This window comes from Triturus cristatus, chromosome 8 (genome assembly GCF_964204655.1).
Source record: "Triturus cristatus chromosome 8, aTriCri1.1, whole genome shotgun sequence".
Classification (NCBI taxonomy): Eukaryota; Metazoa; Chordata; class Amphibia; order Caudata; family Salamandridae; genus Triturus; species Triturus cristatus.
The window spans coordinates 642,506,140-642,523,307 of NC_140591.1; positions in this window are offsets into that span (position 1 = coordinate 642,506,140).

Genomic DNA, 17,168 nt, shown 5'->3' on the forward strand with positions numbered 1-17,168 from the left:
AAAAGACTTCATCATTAGGTTTTGGTGATGCAAACACTATAAGGGATTGAATGTGGCCTCCTATAATGCTGCCATTCTGCTGTTTCTGTAATGAAGAACAAGAGACTGATGTTTTATTTAAAAAACATATTTTTTTAGTTTTGCTTGTTTATATCCGTTTCATGGAGTAATGAAGGAGAAATTATTGGTTCATGCTTTGTTTGTCAGGTTCTAGATCTAATTATGATTTATTCTCCATAAGAGTCTCTGGTTGTTAAGAGAGTTTTGGTGCAATTTTCTTTTCTGATTTTCCTGTTTGGGGTGCCCAGATTTGTAGAAGAAATTCTGTCATGGCTCTCTCCCTTTCCACCTGACTCACTTTCACTCCTAAAGCCTGCTGGTACTGTCGTCTAGCAAAAGGGTATGAATTGGGTATTCTTGTTCACTTTGCCTCCAGAAGCATACTGGTACTGTCTTCTAGCAATAGTGTGTGATTTAGGCACCCTGACTGTTTGCTTACCAAATTCTGCTGGTGCTGTATCATTACCGTAGAGCATGACTTGGGCACCCTGTAGTTTCAAGTGCATTTTGTTTATGAATTATACACAAACTGGTGGTGAGGGAGGCAAGCAAAGTGCACACAGGTGTCTGTTCTGGGATACTTATTCTCAAAGTTCTGATCATGCTCTACTTTATGTGGTCCCACCACCAATGGGCCACCAGCAATAACTACAATCTATACAAAAGGAGCCTGTGAGTCATCCATATCATGACAGTGCTCCAAGCAGTGCGCAGTGTAGGTATTTTATTTATGATTACGGAACTTTGAAGAGGTCCAATTTATAATTCAATACACATGGTAAAATATTAATACCCATCATGAGATCTGCCAGTCATAGAAGATAGCCAAGGTTCTTAAAGCTTTAATTTACCAAAATTCCAACAAGCAGTAACATGTTATATAAAACAAAATATAAGGGTCTTTTATGCCATCAGTGCAAAGATATTAAGAAATATATATGAAATTAGAGAACATTAATTTATATACCACATAGTTACGATAAGACAATACAAATGACTCATACATAAAGAGTATAAAATGCTCACATTGGAAACACTATCAGCCTCTACAATGTAGAAACTAGTATACCTTAAAAGAATTTTAGAAAACACTGATAAAGTAAAACATTCTATTACAAAATATTCATTTGGAGGAGCAACAAGTGATTGTAGTACTTCTGATGCTGAGAGGATAGATAACTGCAAACATGTTGGCCTCAGCCATTTCAGCTGACATAATAGCAAAACGGGACAAATGAATAAAACTTGGTTAATATATTGGAGACCATTTTTATACAGGTTACAGATCGTTGATGAACCATACCATTTAGCTAGGAGGGGATTTAAAGGAAGCATGCCCTGTGGCGGATTCCAAGCATAAGCCTGCGCTTTGTTTATCAAACAGGAATCAATAGACAAATGGTAACCCCTCTTTGAAATACAGGCCTCTCTGTCCATGCGGAAACTTAGGGACCAGGTGGCCTGTTTTAAGGTAGTTTTTAATTGATGCAGCGTCTGGGTGAAAATCAGAGATGCGTTTAGTTGGAGCAAATTTGTCGCAATCATAACATTTCTATGGATTACTGCATTTTCTTTTAGGCCATCTAAAATTTTCTTTTTGTAGCCTGTACCTAGGTGTACCATGGTTGCTCTTTGCCCTCGTCCAATGCCCAACGCACTACGCCTGCGAGGCCCTGTGTCCAAGTACTTCTCAACCCAAACTCTAACCTTAAAGCAGCAACAGAAAGAGCTGGATTAACAGATACAAGGCTTCTAAGAATTTGACCATCCATTGTGTTTAAAAAGCCCCATTTTCAGACATCAGTCAATTCTGTGCCATGTAATAAGAAGGCAGGAAGCTTAGCATGAAAGACCTCCAATAAAGGTACAAAATCAGAAGTTTCACTTATAGTTCTTACCCATTTGTGGGTGTTATGGTCCTGCATAAGAGGAGCACATTTCAAGAGTTTTAAGGAATATACAAAACCATTCACATTGCTAATCATGGCTAGAACGATGAAGAATTTGAATGTAAATGCAACATTATATACTCACTAATTTGTACTATATGTGGGTTAGATATATAAGGTAATATCGAGCAACACTGAGCAGGACAAGCAGTTTGACCTGAGGCATTCTGTGCTCTTCAATATACACACAGGCTTATAACAGCTTATGATATAGGAAGGAATCCAGATAAATCCTACTTCAATTCAATTCATAAAGCTTTATTCGGAGCTCAACACAAAGTCCATAAAAGCATATATACATACATCAAAAAACAAAATAAACAGAACCGATTATCATAAATACAAATCAATATAAATTTAAAAAACCATTAAAATATCATACTGTTCCTAACTTTGATCGCTTGAAGGAGAAAGGTTGCAGTTAAAAACAGACATCAGGATTAAGGTTAAAAAACAACTTCATTGAATCATGGACATTACGTGTACCATATTTAAGAAAATAGGTTTTAGGAAGACTGAACGAAGATGACCATAACATTTACAAAACAGTAAAAGATGCATAGTACTTTGTGCAGATTTGTGATCACATAGACAGGGGCCATTCGGATATTTTTTAATATTGGGGAAAGCGACCAAATGGTGCACAATCCCCAACCGTAATCTGGTTAATACAAAATGGTGGGAAACTCTGTTAACATAGCTCAAATATGGTTGGTAGCCAACAGACTCACAATACCTTCCATAAACCAAACTTGTAGAAGAATGTCCACCCAACATCGCCCGCCCATCAGATATATGGTTCATAAAAATAAGCTTCATCTCGCCCTTGGACAGACTAGAAGCAATGTGCATATCCTTTCTAATGTCAAATCCATAAATCTCTGAGAAGCTATTGACTACAAATTTGATCCATGGAATCCTCATATGATCATCCATTTGAAGACAATCACTAATGATTGCTCTATTTAAAGATGTCTCTTCCTTGGACCAGACAGCACGCCATAACATTAAAGGTCTTAAAGTAATATTATCTGAGAGATATTGTATCCCGAGCTCTCTGTGCGTCAATTCATTAGAGGCAGATATAGGTAAACACAAAAGTCTCTTTAAGAAAAGGTTTTCTTCTACTTGGAGACTTCGGGCTGAATAATGGCCCCAGACTCCAGCACCATATAGAGCAATCAAAAGACATCTCATTTGGTAAATTGTTAGCATGTCTTTGACCCGCTTATCCCCAATTTTACTGGCAAACTTAAACACCCCATTGGCACATTTGGCCATCTTGGCCCGGACATATGTAATCTCACTAGACCAGCAGCCATTCTTAGTAAAATTAATGCCAAGATAGTTAAAGGAATTAACCGTTTGCACTTTTTGTCCATCGATGAAATAGGAGTTGGGTTTTTTAAAGCCCAAACCACATTCCAAAATGTGGGTTTTAGATTTATTAATCAACAATTTCCTATCCCGGATGAACATAGAAAACTTATCCATCAAGCGTTGTAGGCCTATGGGCGTCCTAGATAAAATCACGGCATCATCTGCATAAAGTAAAACTGGGATCTTAAGATCATTAATATTCGGGGCATCTGCCACCACTGTTTTTAAAACTGAATCGACTTCATTTATAAAGAGGGTAAAGAGAAGGGGTGCAAGGACACACCCTTGTCGAATACCACGCCCTATCTTAAACTTGGGAGTACACTCCCCCCCGGTCCATAACGAACACTGGTGCTAACGTTAGAATATAATCGCGCCAGGAAATATATTATACCCTCGGGCGCCCCCAATTCCAATAATTTGGCCCATAATATACCATGGTCCACCATATCGAAGGCACTGCTCAAATCTGCAAAGCAGAGATAAAGATAACCTTTTTTAGCCCTCGTATACTTCCCTATTAGGAGGTCGAGGTTGAGACATTGCTCAATAGTCCCTCGACCCTTCCTAAAACCATACTGACAATTGGCCAAAATATTGTTAGAGTCAGCCCACTCTTCCAACCTGACCAGAAGCACCCTGCTCATGATTTTTACTGAGGAATCAAGGAGGGAGATTGGACGATAATTCTTCGCATCCCCCCTGTCTCCCTTCTTATAAATCGGGATAATAAGGGATTCCTCCCATGTAGGTGGGACTCTATTACAAACTGCCGCATTAAAAACTTTAGTCAACAATGGGCCCCACAAATCGGGGTCTAGTTTATACAGGTCAATAGGCACCCAATCGGGGCCCTGGGCCTTCCCCCCATTGCTCAGGGTGATACTTCCCCGTACTTCGGCTATAGAGATGTTCAGAGGTATAATAGGCCAGTCTTCTTCCTGGTCACCCCTCTGTTTAGCTGAATCAAAAATCTCCAAAAAGTGAGAAACCCAGTTCTCCTCACTTACATTAGCCGTCAATACAGGCACCTTGTCATCCTTTAGGAACGGACAATTAACCGTATCCCAAAATAGAGAAGAATCAGCTGTGATTGCCGCCAGATCAAGTTTATCCCACGCTTCTTTCCTTAGTTCAGCCTTCCTATTCTTAACGGCTGCCTGATAGGTGGCTCTCAGGTCTCTAATCTTGCTGTTGTCTCTTGGCTTAGCTCGTAGAGCATCTTTAAGCCCCTTCAGTGCAATAGTACAAACATGGTCGAACCACCCCTTATGTTTGGATACCTTAGCCTTACCATGTTTCGTAAATTTGTTGTCAATAAAATGATTAATTTTGATAAAATTATGCACAACTTGATCAGTAACCACCTTACTTTCTAAAATGGCAGAAATGTCTGTCAGACAACCTGCAACAATGGAGTTTGATACAAGCTCCGCTTTTTCCCCTTTCCATCTAATCCTGGAACCATTAGGTCACTGCGGTTCAATGTTAACAATGGTACACGTGTTTGCACCCTGCTTCACCTTCCATAAAAAAGTCTCAATGGTGATACAGTTGTGGTCGCTAAGCGCATTATCCACGACCACCGGTGTTAAACACCAAGGACTAAGGCTAGAGGATATGCAAATAAAATCAATTACGGTATTTGCATTTCTTCCCCTAAAAGTAGGGATTATATTTCCGCAATCGTTTTTAGCATTAACCAGGATTTCCATGTCATAAGTGGTTAGGATTTTATTCAGAGCTTCTCCATATTTATCATGTGGGAAATGGGGAACTTCAACTCCTAAACTATCATTATATCCACAAACCCTTTGAAAGGAGAGTGGACAAGCAGCAGTGTTAAAATCTCCCATCCATATGTAATCAAAAACGGTATCATGCTCCATTAAAATATCAGCCAAGGCGGTCTCTAGTGCTAACACAACCTGATGCCTAGTATTATCAAAAACATTATTGTAAAAGTTTATTAAAAGAACATTTCTCCCGTGCTCCTGATAAAGCCATAAGATCTGGGAGTGGACCCCAACCAAAATATGTTTTTTTACCACAATGGGGACATCCACTGAAATCCAGACCAGAAGCCCTCCTTTTGCCCTACCTGAAGGGAATGCCACGGCTGGTAAATGATAGGAAACGTACCCATTGTAATTAGGTTGATCCAAACACCAGGTCTCTTGAAAACATATAATGTTAAAAAGATTAATAAACTCCAGCCAGCCCAAACAGGCATCCTTAGAGGAAATACCTGCTACGTTCCAACTACCAATTGAACATACCCGGGGGTTAGAGTTTTTGGTGTGCATTAAGCACAAGGGAGTTGGGCCACAATGATTAAGCGAAACACTAATCCATGGGGGGGTCCACCCTCATCGTCGTAGTCCAGGCATACACCCTCACAACGTCTGTTGACCTTAATAATATCATCCACAGGACAATTAAACACTCCTGGAGCCTCTAGGTCAACTACCCCGAAATTAACCTCACCTCCCAAAGCTTCAATGGAGACAACTTCCACCCTTATATCCGCCTGGGCAGATCCCAGTCAATCATTAGAATCCAAACCACTCAGAGGCTGGAATCTGTTAGATGTTGCCACATTAAAGGTAGTATACAGGTTAAGGTCTCTTGTCCCCACCTTCTCACGATCAATAATAGGCTGGTTATGCAAATGCCTATAAAAATAACCAAGGGAGTGGAGGTAGATACCTTGACCACGGTAGGGGGTGGAACTACCTTTCCTCAAGACAATAGAGGCAAGGTAAGGGTTTCTGAAGTTAACGACTATACAGTCTCCAACGCAATTCTTACATGAGCTACCAATCCAATTGACTCTTCTGGTGTTTATGATTTCGTCAGCTAGGGCTACTGGAAAAACACACTCCCTATGAAGCCAATCCACTGTCTTATTTTTCAAAGAGGCATGCAATTCACTGTAAGGATTATTATGACCGCTCTCGCTAACCGGAGGGACATTAATCAGAACTGCCACATAAGGTGCACAGTCCGGAGGTAAATCGGGCTGGCAGGTAGCATTGATTTTAACTGTCCCTGAACTTTGTATCACCTGATTCCTCAAAACAACATTAGATGAAGAATTACATCCTGTAATCAGCGGAGGGGTAGTTCCACTAGGTCCCTTCTCTGAAATATCCCCAGAAGGAGGCATAGGAATATTAGGCATGACCGTTGTAGGAATCTCAGTTGTATTCTTAGGATTGGGGCCAACTGCTGCCTTATCCTTGACATGGTCACCAGTGTTGGGGTTCATGAATGATTCTAACAAACCTCCTAGTCTTACGACCTCAGCATTGACCTTGTTCAACTTGTTTAGGAGGGGTTTAACAATCAAGTTGAACTTAGATTCGATGGTGCTAATCATAAGATCAAATAGCGCTCCATCTATAGTGGCCGGAGTGGAGGCCGAGGCTACATTAGAATTTCCCACATCACTAGATGGGGTTTGTGTCACTTTTTTATGTGAGCGACTCATTCCCCGCTTTGTTTGAGCAATCTTTGTGATATTCCTACATGCCCGTGGGACTCGCTGTACTCTTGTTGCCATAGGGCTTGGCAATGGAGAATCAACATGACCAACCAGACGTGATTCAGAGCCAATAACAACACCCGAAGTTGGGCTATCATGTTGAACTTGGTCTTGGTCTTGGTCAGACACCGAAATGGAATTGTCAGGATCTGTAGGATCAATAATAGCCTTAGAAGGATTTATCGAGGGGGCAGGAAAGGTAGGGATAGGGGGAGAGGTGATAGGAGGCTCCAGACGCCCCAAAGACTTTCTACGTTCCTGATTGATCTTATCCACTATTTTAACCAAATAGTTATCTATAGTAGTCGACCCTGCGGCATGTTTAGCTTTAGACATTATTGCCCCAACACAATCTTATTCACCCCCTTCAGCAAGCAGCTAACTATAGGTAGCTATTGTTACTACTGCAATGGTCCAATAGAAAGTACCAGGGCTCATAAGGTGTCAATGTACCTTGTTACTGTGCCAACATACAGCCACCTCCAGCCCCCTCCTGTCCCGGACTGTCACAGACTGTCCGCCCTTTGTCCGGGCTTCGTCCTGGGCGTCCCGTGTCGCGTCCCGCGCCGGGGGGACCAGTGAAATTTAGCGGAAACGGGAGCCAATAGGCAGATGGGCGGGCCGCTGCACAGCTGCGGACCTCACGGGCTCCTGGGACCTGCAGTCCCGTCCGGCAGCTCCTCTCCAGCCACAGCAACACAGCGGGTTCACAGCACAGCCCCACCAAGGACAACAGGCACGGTAGGTCAAAGCCCCCACCAGCGATGCGGGACCCGTGCCAGCGGGTTCCGCGAGGTTTTTTAAATGGTTTGAGGGCGGATGGGCGGGCCGCTGCACAGCTGCGGACCTCACGGGCTCCTGGGACCTGCAGTCCCGTTCAGCAGCTCCTCTCCAGCCACAGCAACACAGCGGGTTCACAGCACAGCCCCACCAAGGACAACAGGCACGGTAGGTCAAAGCCCCCACCAGCGATGCGGGACCCACGCCTGCGGGTTCCGCGAGGTTTTTTAAATGGTTTGAGGGCGGATGGGCGGGCCGCTGCACAGCTGCAGACCTCACGGGCTCCTGGGACCTGCAGTCCCGTCCGGCAGCTCCTCTCCAGCCACAGCAACACAGCGGGTTCACAGCACAGCCCCACCAAGGACAACAGGCACGGTAGGTCAAAGCCCCCACCAGCGATGCGTATAAAATGCTCACATTGGAAACACTATCAGCCTCTACAATGTAGAAACTAGTATACCTTAAAAGAATTTTAGAAAACACTGATAAAGTAAAACATTTTATTACAAAATATTCATTTGGAGGAGCAACAAGTGATTGTAGTACTTCTGATGCTGAGAGGATAGATAACTGCAAACATGTTGGCCTCAGCCATGTCAGCTGACATAATAGCAAAACGGGACAAATGAATAAAACTTGGTTAATATATTGGAGACCATTTTTACACAGGTTACAGATCGTTGATGAACCATACCATTTAGCTAGGAGGGGATTTAAAGGAAGCATGCCCTGTGGCGGATTCCAAGCATAAGCCTGCGCTTTGTTTATCAAACAGGAATCAATAGACAAATGGTAACCCCTCTTTGAAATACAGGCCTCTCTGTCCATGCGGAAACTTAGGGACCAGGTGGCCTGTTTTAAGGTAGTTTTTAATTGATGCAGCGTCTGGGTGAAAATCAGAAACGGGTTTAGTTGGAGCAAATTTGTCGCAATCATAACATTTCTATGGATTACTGCATTTTCTTTTAGGCCATCTAAAATTTTCTTTTTGTAGCCTGTACCTAGGTGTACCATGGTTGCTCTTTGCCTTGGTCCAATGCCCAACGCACTACGCCTGCGAGGCCCTGTGTCCAAGTACTTCTCAACCCAAATTCTAACCTTAAAGCAGCAACAGAAAGAGCTGGATTAACTGAGACAAGGCTTCTAAGAATTTGACCATCCATTGTGTTTAAAAAGCCCCATTTTCAGACATCAGTCAATTCTGTGCCATGTAATAAGAAGACAGGAAGCTTAGCATGAAAGACCTCCAATAAAGGTACAAAATCAGAAGTTTCACTTATAGTTCTTACCCATTTGTGGGTGTTATGGTCCTGCATAAGAGGAGCACATTTCAAGAGTTTTAAGGAATATACAAAACCATTCACATTGCTAATCATGGCTAGAAAGATGAAGAATTTGAATGTAAATGCAACATTATATACTCACTAATTTGTACTATATGTGGGTTAGATATATAAGGTAATATCGAGCAACACTGATCAGGACAAGCAGTTTGACCTGAGGCATTCTGTGCTCTTCAATATACACACAGGCTTATAACAGCTTATGATATAGGAAGGAATCCAGATAAATTTTACTTCTTTTTCTTATTTAAAACCTATTTAATTTTTAGACATATGGATACTTTTAACATACTTTATAGAACTCACATCAGCCATGAGATCACACTCTGTGATAAACCAGTATTAACATGCCCGTGTCCTTTTCTGGATGATATTATGGATTCAATAGTAATTAGGAATTGTACAGTGCATAAGAGGCTTTTCTAAAAGATGGGGATCCCAAATCACTAAAAGAACTGCTTTCCAAATCCTTGAGGGGATATAAGTAAAGGTGCCCACTCCAAACACTTGTGTCAATAGTGAGGTGAGCAGATGAGACACATTTTAGATAGCTTGGAGGAAGGATAGTGACTTTCAATTGAGTGTCTCTATTTCTGGCACAATAAGAGACACCTCATTTGATATGCCAGTATGATAGCATGTCAAAAAAAACTTCAATCTTAACCTCCATATCAGCAAATCAAAATCGGCCATGGCTGGGACATTTTCTTGATTATTAGAAGAAATCGATACATTTGTTCATAGCCGTTCTCAGTGAGGATATTGGCCTACTATTTTACTAATATGATCTCCCAAGGAATATGCCACATTACAACGCATGTGATACATCGTATGCCATTGCAACATGGTCTTTACAATGGCCACGTTGTTACAGCGCATACAATTACAACGCAAGTTGTTACAACGGCTTGCTGTAGGGGACGCGGTATGTTGGAATAGTATCATTCACTGTTCCAACTCAAGTCTGTGTAACAGTAGGGAAGGTGTTGGATTTTAAATCTAACACATTCTGCCCCTACAGCAAGTCATTGTAACAACTTGCATTGTAATGGTTTGTGATGTAACAACGCGGTCGTTGTAACAACCGCGTTGTAATGGCATGCAATGAATCACATGCGATGTAAATGAGGTTTCCATCTCCCAAGCAACCCATTCTAAAATCTTTCCTCATGCATCCCAAATCTCATTTTACTACTATGATTTCTCTAATCCCTTGTCCCTCCTCCAGCTCTCCTTTTACTCATCCCAAGACTCATCTATTACTATGATCTCACAAATAATACTTTTTAGATTTTTCCCTCTTCTATCCCTCACTTATCCTATTCAAACTAAGTAACAACTCACATGTCCTCCAATCAAATTAACAAATATTTCCCTATACTAACCCACCACTAATCCTTTTTAGAATTTGGAGTAGTGTGCTACTCAATAAAAAGCGATTTGATGCCTCGCCATTAAGCACTATTTAAATACAATTACAATCTACATATAATTGTCAACTTTTCGTTTCACCCCTGAGTATCTTCATGCTCCCCGGTCCCTTTTGACTTAGAACTATCTCCAAATGTGGGTCTAATTTTGGTGTCTGCGATCCATGCCCCCTTCCACTGGTGCCTGCAGCTTTCATTCTTTCTTCCGCCCCTATTGGTCTGCATGTTCAAATCCATGTTCAAATGCTCTTTGTTTCACACAAGAGGTGCTGCGTAAAAAGTCCTTTCTAACAACCATTGATGGCTGCTTGTCCAAAATCCGCCTTTTTTTCCCCACCTTGGAGTTGCTTGCATGATCCAATAGCATTTTCTTCAACCATAGATATCTACGTATGCTTCCTGCCCTCATTTTTCACCATACTCGTGGCTTTCTTTTTTAGTCCCACTCTTTTTTTTTTCCACATCAATCACTCACCTTTGTCTGATTTCTAAATAAATGTATATTGTATGCCATTACAGCCCCGAAGAAGCCCATGTTAGGGCAAAACACGTTGGCTGTCTATATCTGAATTCAAAAACCAAAGGAAATGATGGACGGAGTGTTGAACATTGCAAGCACTCACCCCCAATCAACTGATCTGGGTTTAATCCCTCACCGTTCTTTAGCTCACTCTGCCACCCCAGTTCAGACATGGCCATATGCAAATCAGTCTGACCCTGTGCCTCATGGGAACAGTCCAGCCCGAACTGCCAAGCCATGTCTTCCCTGGACCGGAAACAAGCTTCCTAGGACTGGTTTCTGGCATTTCAGCCGTCTGCAGCCAGGCTTGCTTGAATCCAGTGGCAAAGTGAGCAAGGGACTCACGTCTGAGCATACCCTGCCAACTTATGGCGAACAAAGCAAAAACCAAAGGAAATGATGGACGGAGTGTTGAACATTGCAAGTACTCACCCCCAGTCAACTGATCTGGGTTTAATCCATCACCGTTCTTTAGCCCACTCTGCCACCCCAGTTCAGACATGGCCATATGCAAATCGGTCTGACCCTGTGCCTCATGGGAACAGTCTAGCCTGAACTGCCAAGCCATGTCTTCCCCGCACCGGAAACAAGCTTCCTAGGACCGGTTTCTGGCATTTCAGCAGTCTTCAGCCAGGCTTGCTTGAATCCAGTGGCAAAGTGAGCAAGAGACTCACGTCTGAGCATACCCTGCCAACTTATGGCGAACAAAGCAAAAACCAAAGGAAATGATGGACGGAGTGTTGAACATTGCAAGCACTCACCCCCAGTCAACTGATCTGGGGGAAGACATGGCTTGGCAGTTCGGGCTGGACTGTTCCCATGAGGCACAGGGTCAGACTGATTTGCATATGGCCATGTCTGAACTGGGGTGGCAGAGTGGGCTAAAGAACGGTGATGGATTAAACCCAGATCAGTTGACTGGGGGTGAGTGCTTGCAATGTTCAACACTCCGTCCATCATTCCCTTTGGTTTTGCTTTGTTCGCCATAAGTTGGCAGGGTATGCTCAGACGTGAGTCCCTTGCTCACTTTGCCACTGGATTCAAGCAAGCATGGCTGAAGACGGCTGAAATGCCAAAAACCGGTCTTAGGAAGCTTGTTTCCGGTCCAGAGAAGACATGGCTTGGCAGTTCGGGCTGGACTATTCCCATGATACCCAGCACACGGAATTGTCTTTTAGACTAGGTTAGTACTCAGTCATTGATTATACTATTGATTATATCACTATGCATGTCCCTTAGTCGGTGTCTGACAAACACGACCTTGGCATTGTTAATTCAAGTCGGAACTCTGCATAACTACTACCCCCAGAAGAATACAGTTAATAGCATGCCTCACAATTAATGCATGCTGATTATTGGTCTTCCAACTCCAAACTGTCAGGATTCTTCTTTCTCCATCCAATTTTTTCCATCTGTTTCCTGTCCCTTCCCCCCTTCCTTTTAGCCTGCAACAGGCATCATGCTCAGGCACCTATTGTTTAGTCCTGAAGATGATCCCGTTAATGTGTTGAAGGGATCGAAATGTTGTTGACTTTTAAGCACTCTTAGCACAACCTTATAACTGTATCTGTACGTGCCAGAGTGCATCAATGCATATTGTTTGCTGGACCAATTGATAGATTTCTTGGCCATGCTCCATGTAATGCCTCAGTTTTTTCTTTTTTTTGTTATACATGTAGCCACTTGTATGTTGTTTTTTTACTTCTTCTTCTTCTTAAATGATTATGTCCAGTTGGACAGCAAAATATAAACATCATTGCATTTCTATAGGAATAATACTTCTAACATTGAGCATTAGTTAGGGACCACTGTTCTTGTAAAATATTCAATACCCAAGTTCCCTGAACACCAATTGGGTTACCTTGTTCTTTTTTAATCTATCCTCACACAAAGCACGGATTTACCACCAGACTGAGCCTTGCAGACAGGACCGTGTTGAATGAGATTCTTGTGCACTGCAGAAAGTTCCTTTGAAGTCACGTTCTCTACATCAAAGGCACTATTGGGTATAGGTATTGGGTGCCTGACCCCCTGAAATCAGACACTTCTGTATCTTGAACTGAACATCTGTTAGAAGGACTGATTTTGCTCTTGTTGCTCAACTGCCTGCTGCTCCCTGACACTGCTAGATGGAGAGCTGGACCCTCCCTTCTCTACAAGTGATCTCCAATGTCTTACTGGGTTGCCTTCTGTTTTCTGAAATCTCAGAGACACAAAAGACTTCCTCCAATTCTCCTGGGTTTGCCTTCTGTGTTTCTTACCCTTGCTCGAGATGCCCTCTCCAAGCTCTGGGCCACAGAAGTGGGTTCTGCAGCTGTTTACTTGACCTACAGCTCCTAGGCCTCTGAAATGAAGATTTCGGGGTCTTTTTGATGGCGAACGAGCCAGTTCACAATGAGGCTGCAACGCTCGCTCGAAGGACCAATGCAAGCTGCCACAGCATCATCTCTTCACACAGCATGCACCATATCCTGTGACCGCAACATCCTGTCTGCCATTCATGAATCCCGGCCGACCCTTTGCACCTGTGAACAGGACTCTTAGAACAGCTTGAGAGGATACAATTTTAGCTGGACCTGTTTGGAGCTGCATCTGACCGACGCTCCATTGCAGTCGGCCTGCACATTGGATTTACCACTGTCTAGTGTGATCTAAAGTAACTTTTTAGCACTATTGACTTCTAAACACTGCTTTTGTTTTTTTCTTGAAAAATTCATAGCTCTGGTTCTACTTATTGGATTTTTGCCATGTTGGTCTTGTTTTATTCCTAAAATATCATTAAGGCTCCCTATGTTCAGTTTCTATTGATTTTTACAGATATATACAGACAGAAAACCATTTATATTCCTGACTGTTTGTATTTTATTTTTAAATGTGGAAAAAAATATAAATTGAATTATTTTTTGATTGATTTTAAATACTGTCAGTCGTGACTGCCAGGCCAATAGCTGTACCAATTGACAAGTAAGGGGTTTAAAAAAGAAAGGGATTTTAGAAAATGGGGTTAAGCAGCAGTAGATGTGCACTACCTTGCTACTAAAATGCTAATGTTTTCATATTAGTGCATTGATTTACCATCTATAGGTATTCATTTCATTAAAACCTATCTGGCGTTCGAGATGAATGTACATTTATCGGTTACGTAAATATGCTAGTTTTAACTTCACTTCAACTTAGTTGTCCACAAAACTCAAAATAAATATGGATAAATACAGATGGAAATGTAAAAAAAAAAAAAACAGAAAACCAAGAGCCCTAAATATGATCCATGGTTTTAAACCTGGGTGGAATCCTTTTGTGGCGTATTTAATGTGTTACTGTGTGAGCGTGCTGCACAAATACTTTACACATTGCCTTTGTAGATACGCCCGACTTCTCTGTGCCAAGCTACCACAGGGTGAACACAAATTATCTTATTAAGAATATATTGTACCCTGATTAGAGTGGTGGTTCCTGTCTGGCCTGGACAGCCAACCAGGAATCCCATTTCTAACACGTACCAATTCATTCTTTCCTACATGCAGCATGCTTAGAAGTGCAATCTCTTGTGTGCTCTTAGGCACGTAAAGCACTGTGCCAGATGTCCACAAATATACTCAGAATGCTGCAGGGATGTACCCATGTGTGAGTGTCTCTAGATCTGCCTGAATCTGGTACCTTGCGTGGCCGGCTGCGGGCCCCAGACTTCCCTCTTCAAGTGGAGCTGCAATAGACCATCCGGTCTATTGAAGGTCTCCCTGACTGGTTGCATAATTGCTGCTAGGCAGGTCCGGTCTGCTTGTGCCCCCTAAGTAGGGCTGGGGTGAGGCCAGCACGCAAATGCCACAATGCCCCCTGAGTCAGATGGTCATACTTAGGATTGGCGGCTCTGCACTTTCTGGACTCTCACCCAACTCGCACACAGGTTTTGGCCTGCAAGGCCGGGTCTGATTGTTCCCCCGCGCCATTTCCTTCCCTTGGATGGGAGTGGCAGGGCCTGCAATGGTAGTACTCCGCCAACTGTGCCTACCTGAGGACTAAAACCAGGTCAAAAGAAGCTATCCTTTGAAAAGAAGTGCTCTGCTAAGTGCATCAGCATGATGGCAGGGAGCGAGTCCTCATGGGATGGGCGGAACCATGAGCCTGACACAGACTAAGACATCAAAAACTGACTACTGGAAATAAAACACAGTCCGCACACAATTGACTCCAAGATTAATACCCTCACAAATAGGCTGGATCGCATGAAGGATAGGATCAACAAACACAAGACTCGACACGATAAGCAGGAACAGAGGGGGAAAGATGCTGAAGATGCTGGGACTGGCAGACTAAAGCAAAACCAAAGGGGACGATGGATGGAGTTTTGAACATTGCAAGCACTCACCCGTAGTCAACTGATCTGGGTTTAATCCATCATCATTCTTTAGCTCAATCCGCCACCCCAGTTCAGACATGGTCATATGCAAATCAGTCTGACCATGTGCCTCATGGGAATAGTCCAGCCTGAACTGCCAAGCCATGTCTCTAATCAGCCGTCATCAGCCAGGCTAGCTTAAATCCAGTGGCATAGTGAGCAAGGGACCCATTTCTGGGCATACCCTGCCAACTTAGGGCGAACAAAGCAAAACCAAAGGGGATGATGGAAGGAGAGTTGAACATTGCAAGCACTCACCCCCAGTCAACTGATCTGGGTTTAATCCATCATCATTCTTTAGCTCACTCCGCCACCCAAGTTCAGACATGGCCATATGCAAATCAGTCTGACCCTGTGCCTCATGGGAGCAGTCCAGCCCGAACTGCCAAGCCATGTCTTCCCTGGACCAGATCAAGCATCCTGGGACCGGTTTCTGGCTAATCAGCCGTCATCAGCCAGGCTAGCTTGAATCCAGTGGCAAAGACAGCAAGGGACGCACGTCTGGGCATACCCTGCCAACTCAGGGCAAACAAAGCAAAACCAAAGTGGATGATGGACGGAGTGTTTTACATTGCAAGCACTCACCCCCAGTCAACTGATCTGGGTTTAATCCATCATCATTCTTTAGCTCACTTCGCCACCCCAGTTCAGACATGGCCATATGCAAATCAGTCTGACCCTGTGCCTCTTGGGAACAGTCCAGCCCGAACTGCCAAGCCATGTCTTCCCTGGACCGAAAACAAGAATCCTGGGAGTGGTTTCTGGCTAATCAACCACCATCAGCCAGGCAAGCTTAAATCCAGGGGCAAAGTGAGCAAGGGACCCACGTCTGAGCATACCCTGCCAACTTAGGGTGAACAAAGCAAAACCAAAGGGGATGATGGACAGTGTTGAACATTGCAAGCACTCATCCCCAGTCAACTGATATGGGTTTAATCCATCATTCTTTAGCTCACTCTGCCACCCCAGTTCAGACATGGCCATATGCAAATCAGTCTGACCCTGTGCCTCATGGGAACAGTCCAGCCCGAACTGCCAAGCCATGTGTTCCCTGGACCGGAAACAAGCATCCTGGAACCAGTTTCTGGCTAATCAGCCATCATCAGCCCGGCTAGCTTGAATCCAGTGGCAAAGTGACTGGCATGGGAACTAATGATTAGGCCTAGGCGGTAAATTCCGTTCCGCTCACGGAATTTGGTAAATTGGGGAATTCCGCGATCCGTGGGGAAAGTGAAATTGCCCAAAATTCTGCTTTCCTCAGCTTCGCGGATTTTTTTGCTTGTTCGCGTTCTCAAAATAAGTGTTCGCAAAATATTTCAACCCGAGCATGCAAACAGCGTTCGCGCACAGGAAAAAAGCATCACGAACAAGCAATTCCGAGTGTTCGCGGAATTTCTGCGTGCTCGCGGAGATTTTTTACCGTTTCGCGGAGCTTTGCGTAGCGCGACTATGCAAATTCTGCCCACCCCTCTTAATGTTGGTGTATGTGTGTGGGCCTTTGAGTGTATTATGGGGGGATTCATTTGGGGGCAGGAGATGCAACCAAAGACCTAGAGCAGGTTATAGGTTTGTGGAAGTATAGTAGACTTATGAAGGGTGATATTTCGGGCAGCATTCAGAGCTCAGAAGGGTAAGTAGTTGCTGGATTGCAAGGATTTGTGGAAAGTGGGCAGCTGGGTTAGGACAATGGTATATGGATTTCACTAGTTCAGTAGAAGGCCATTTTAGAGTGGACAACTGCAGTTTTAGGTAGGATGAAGAGC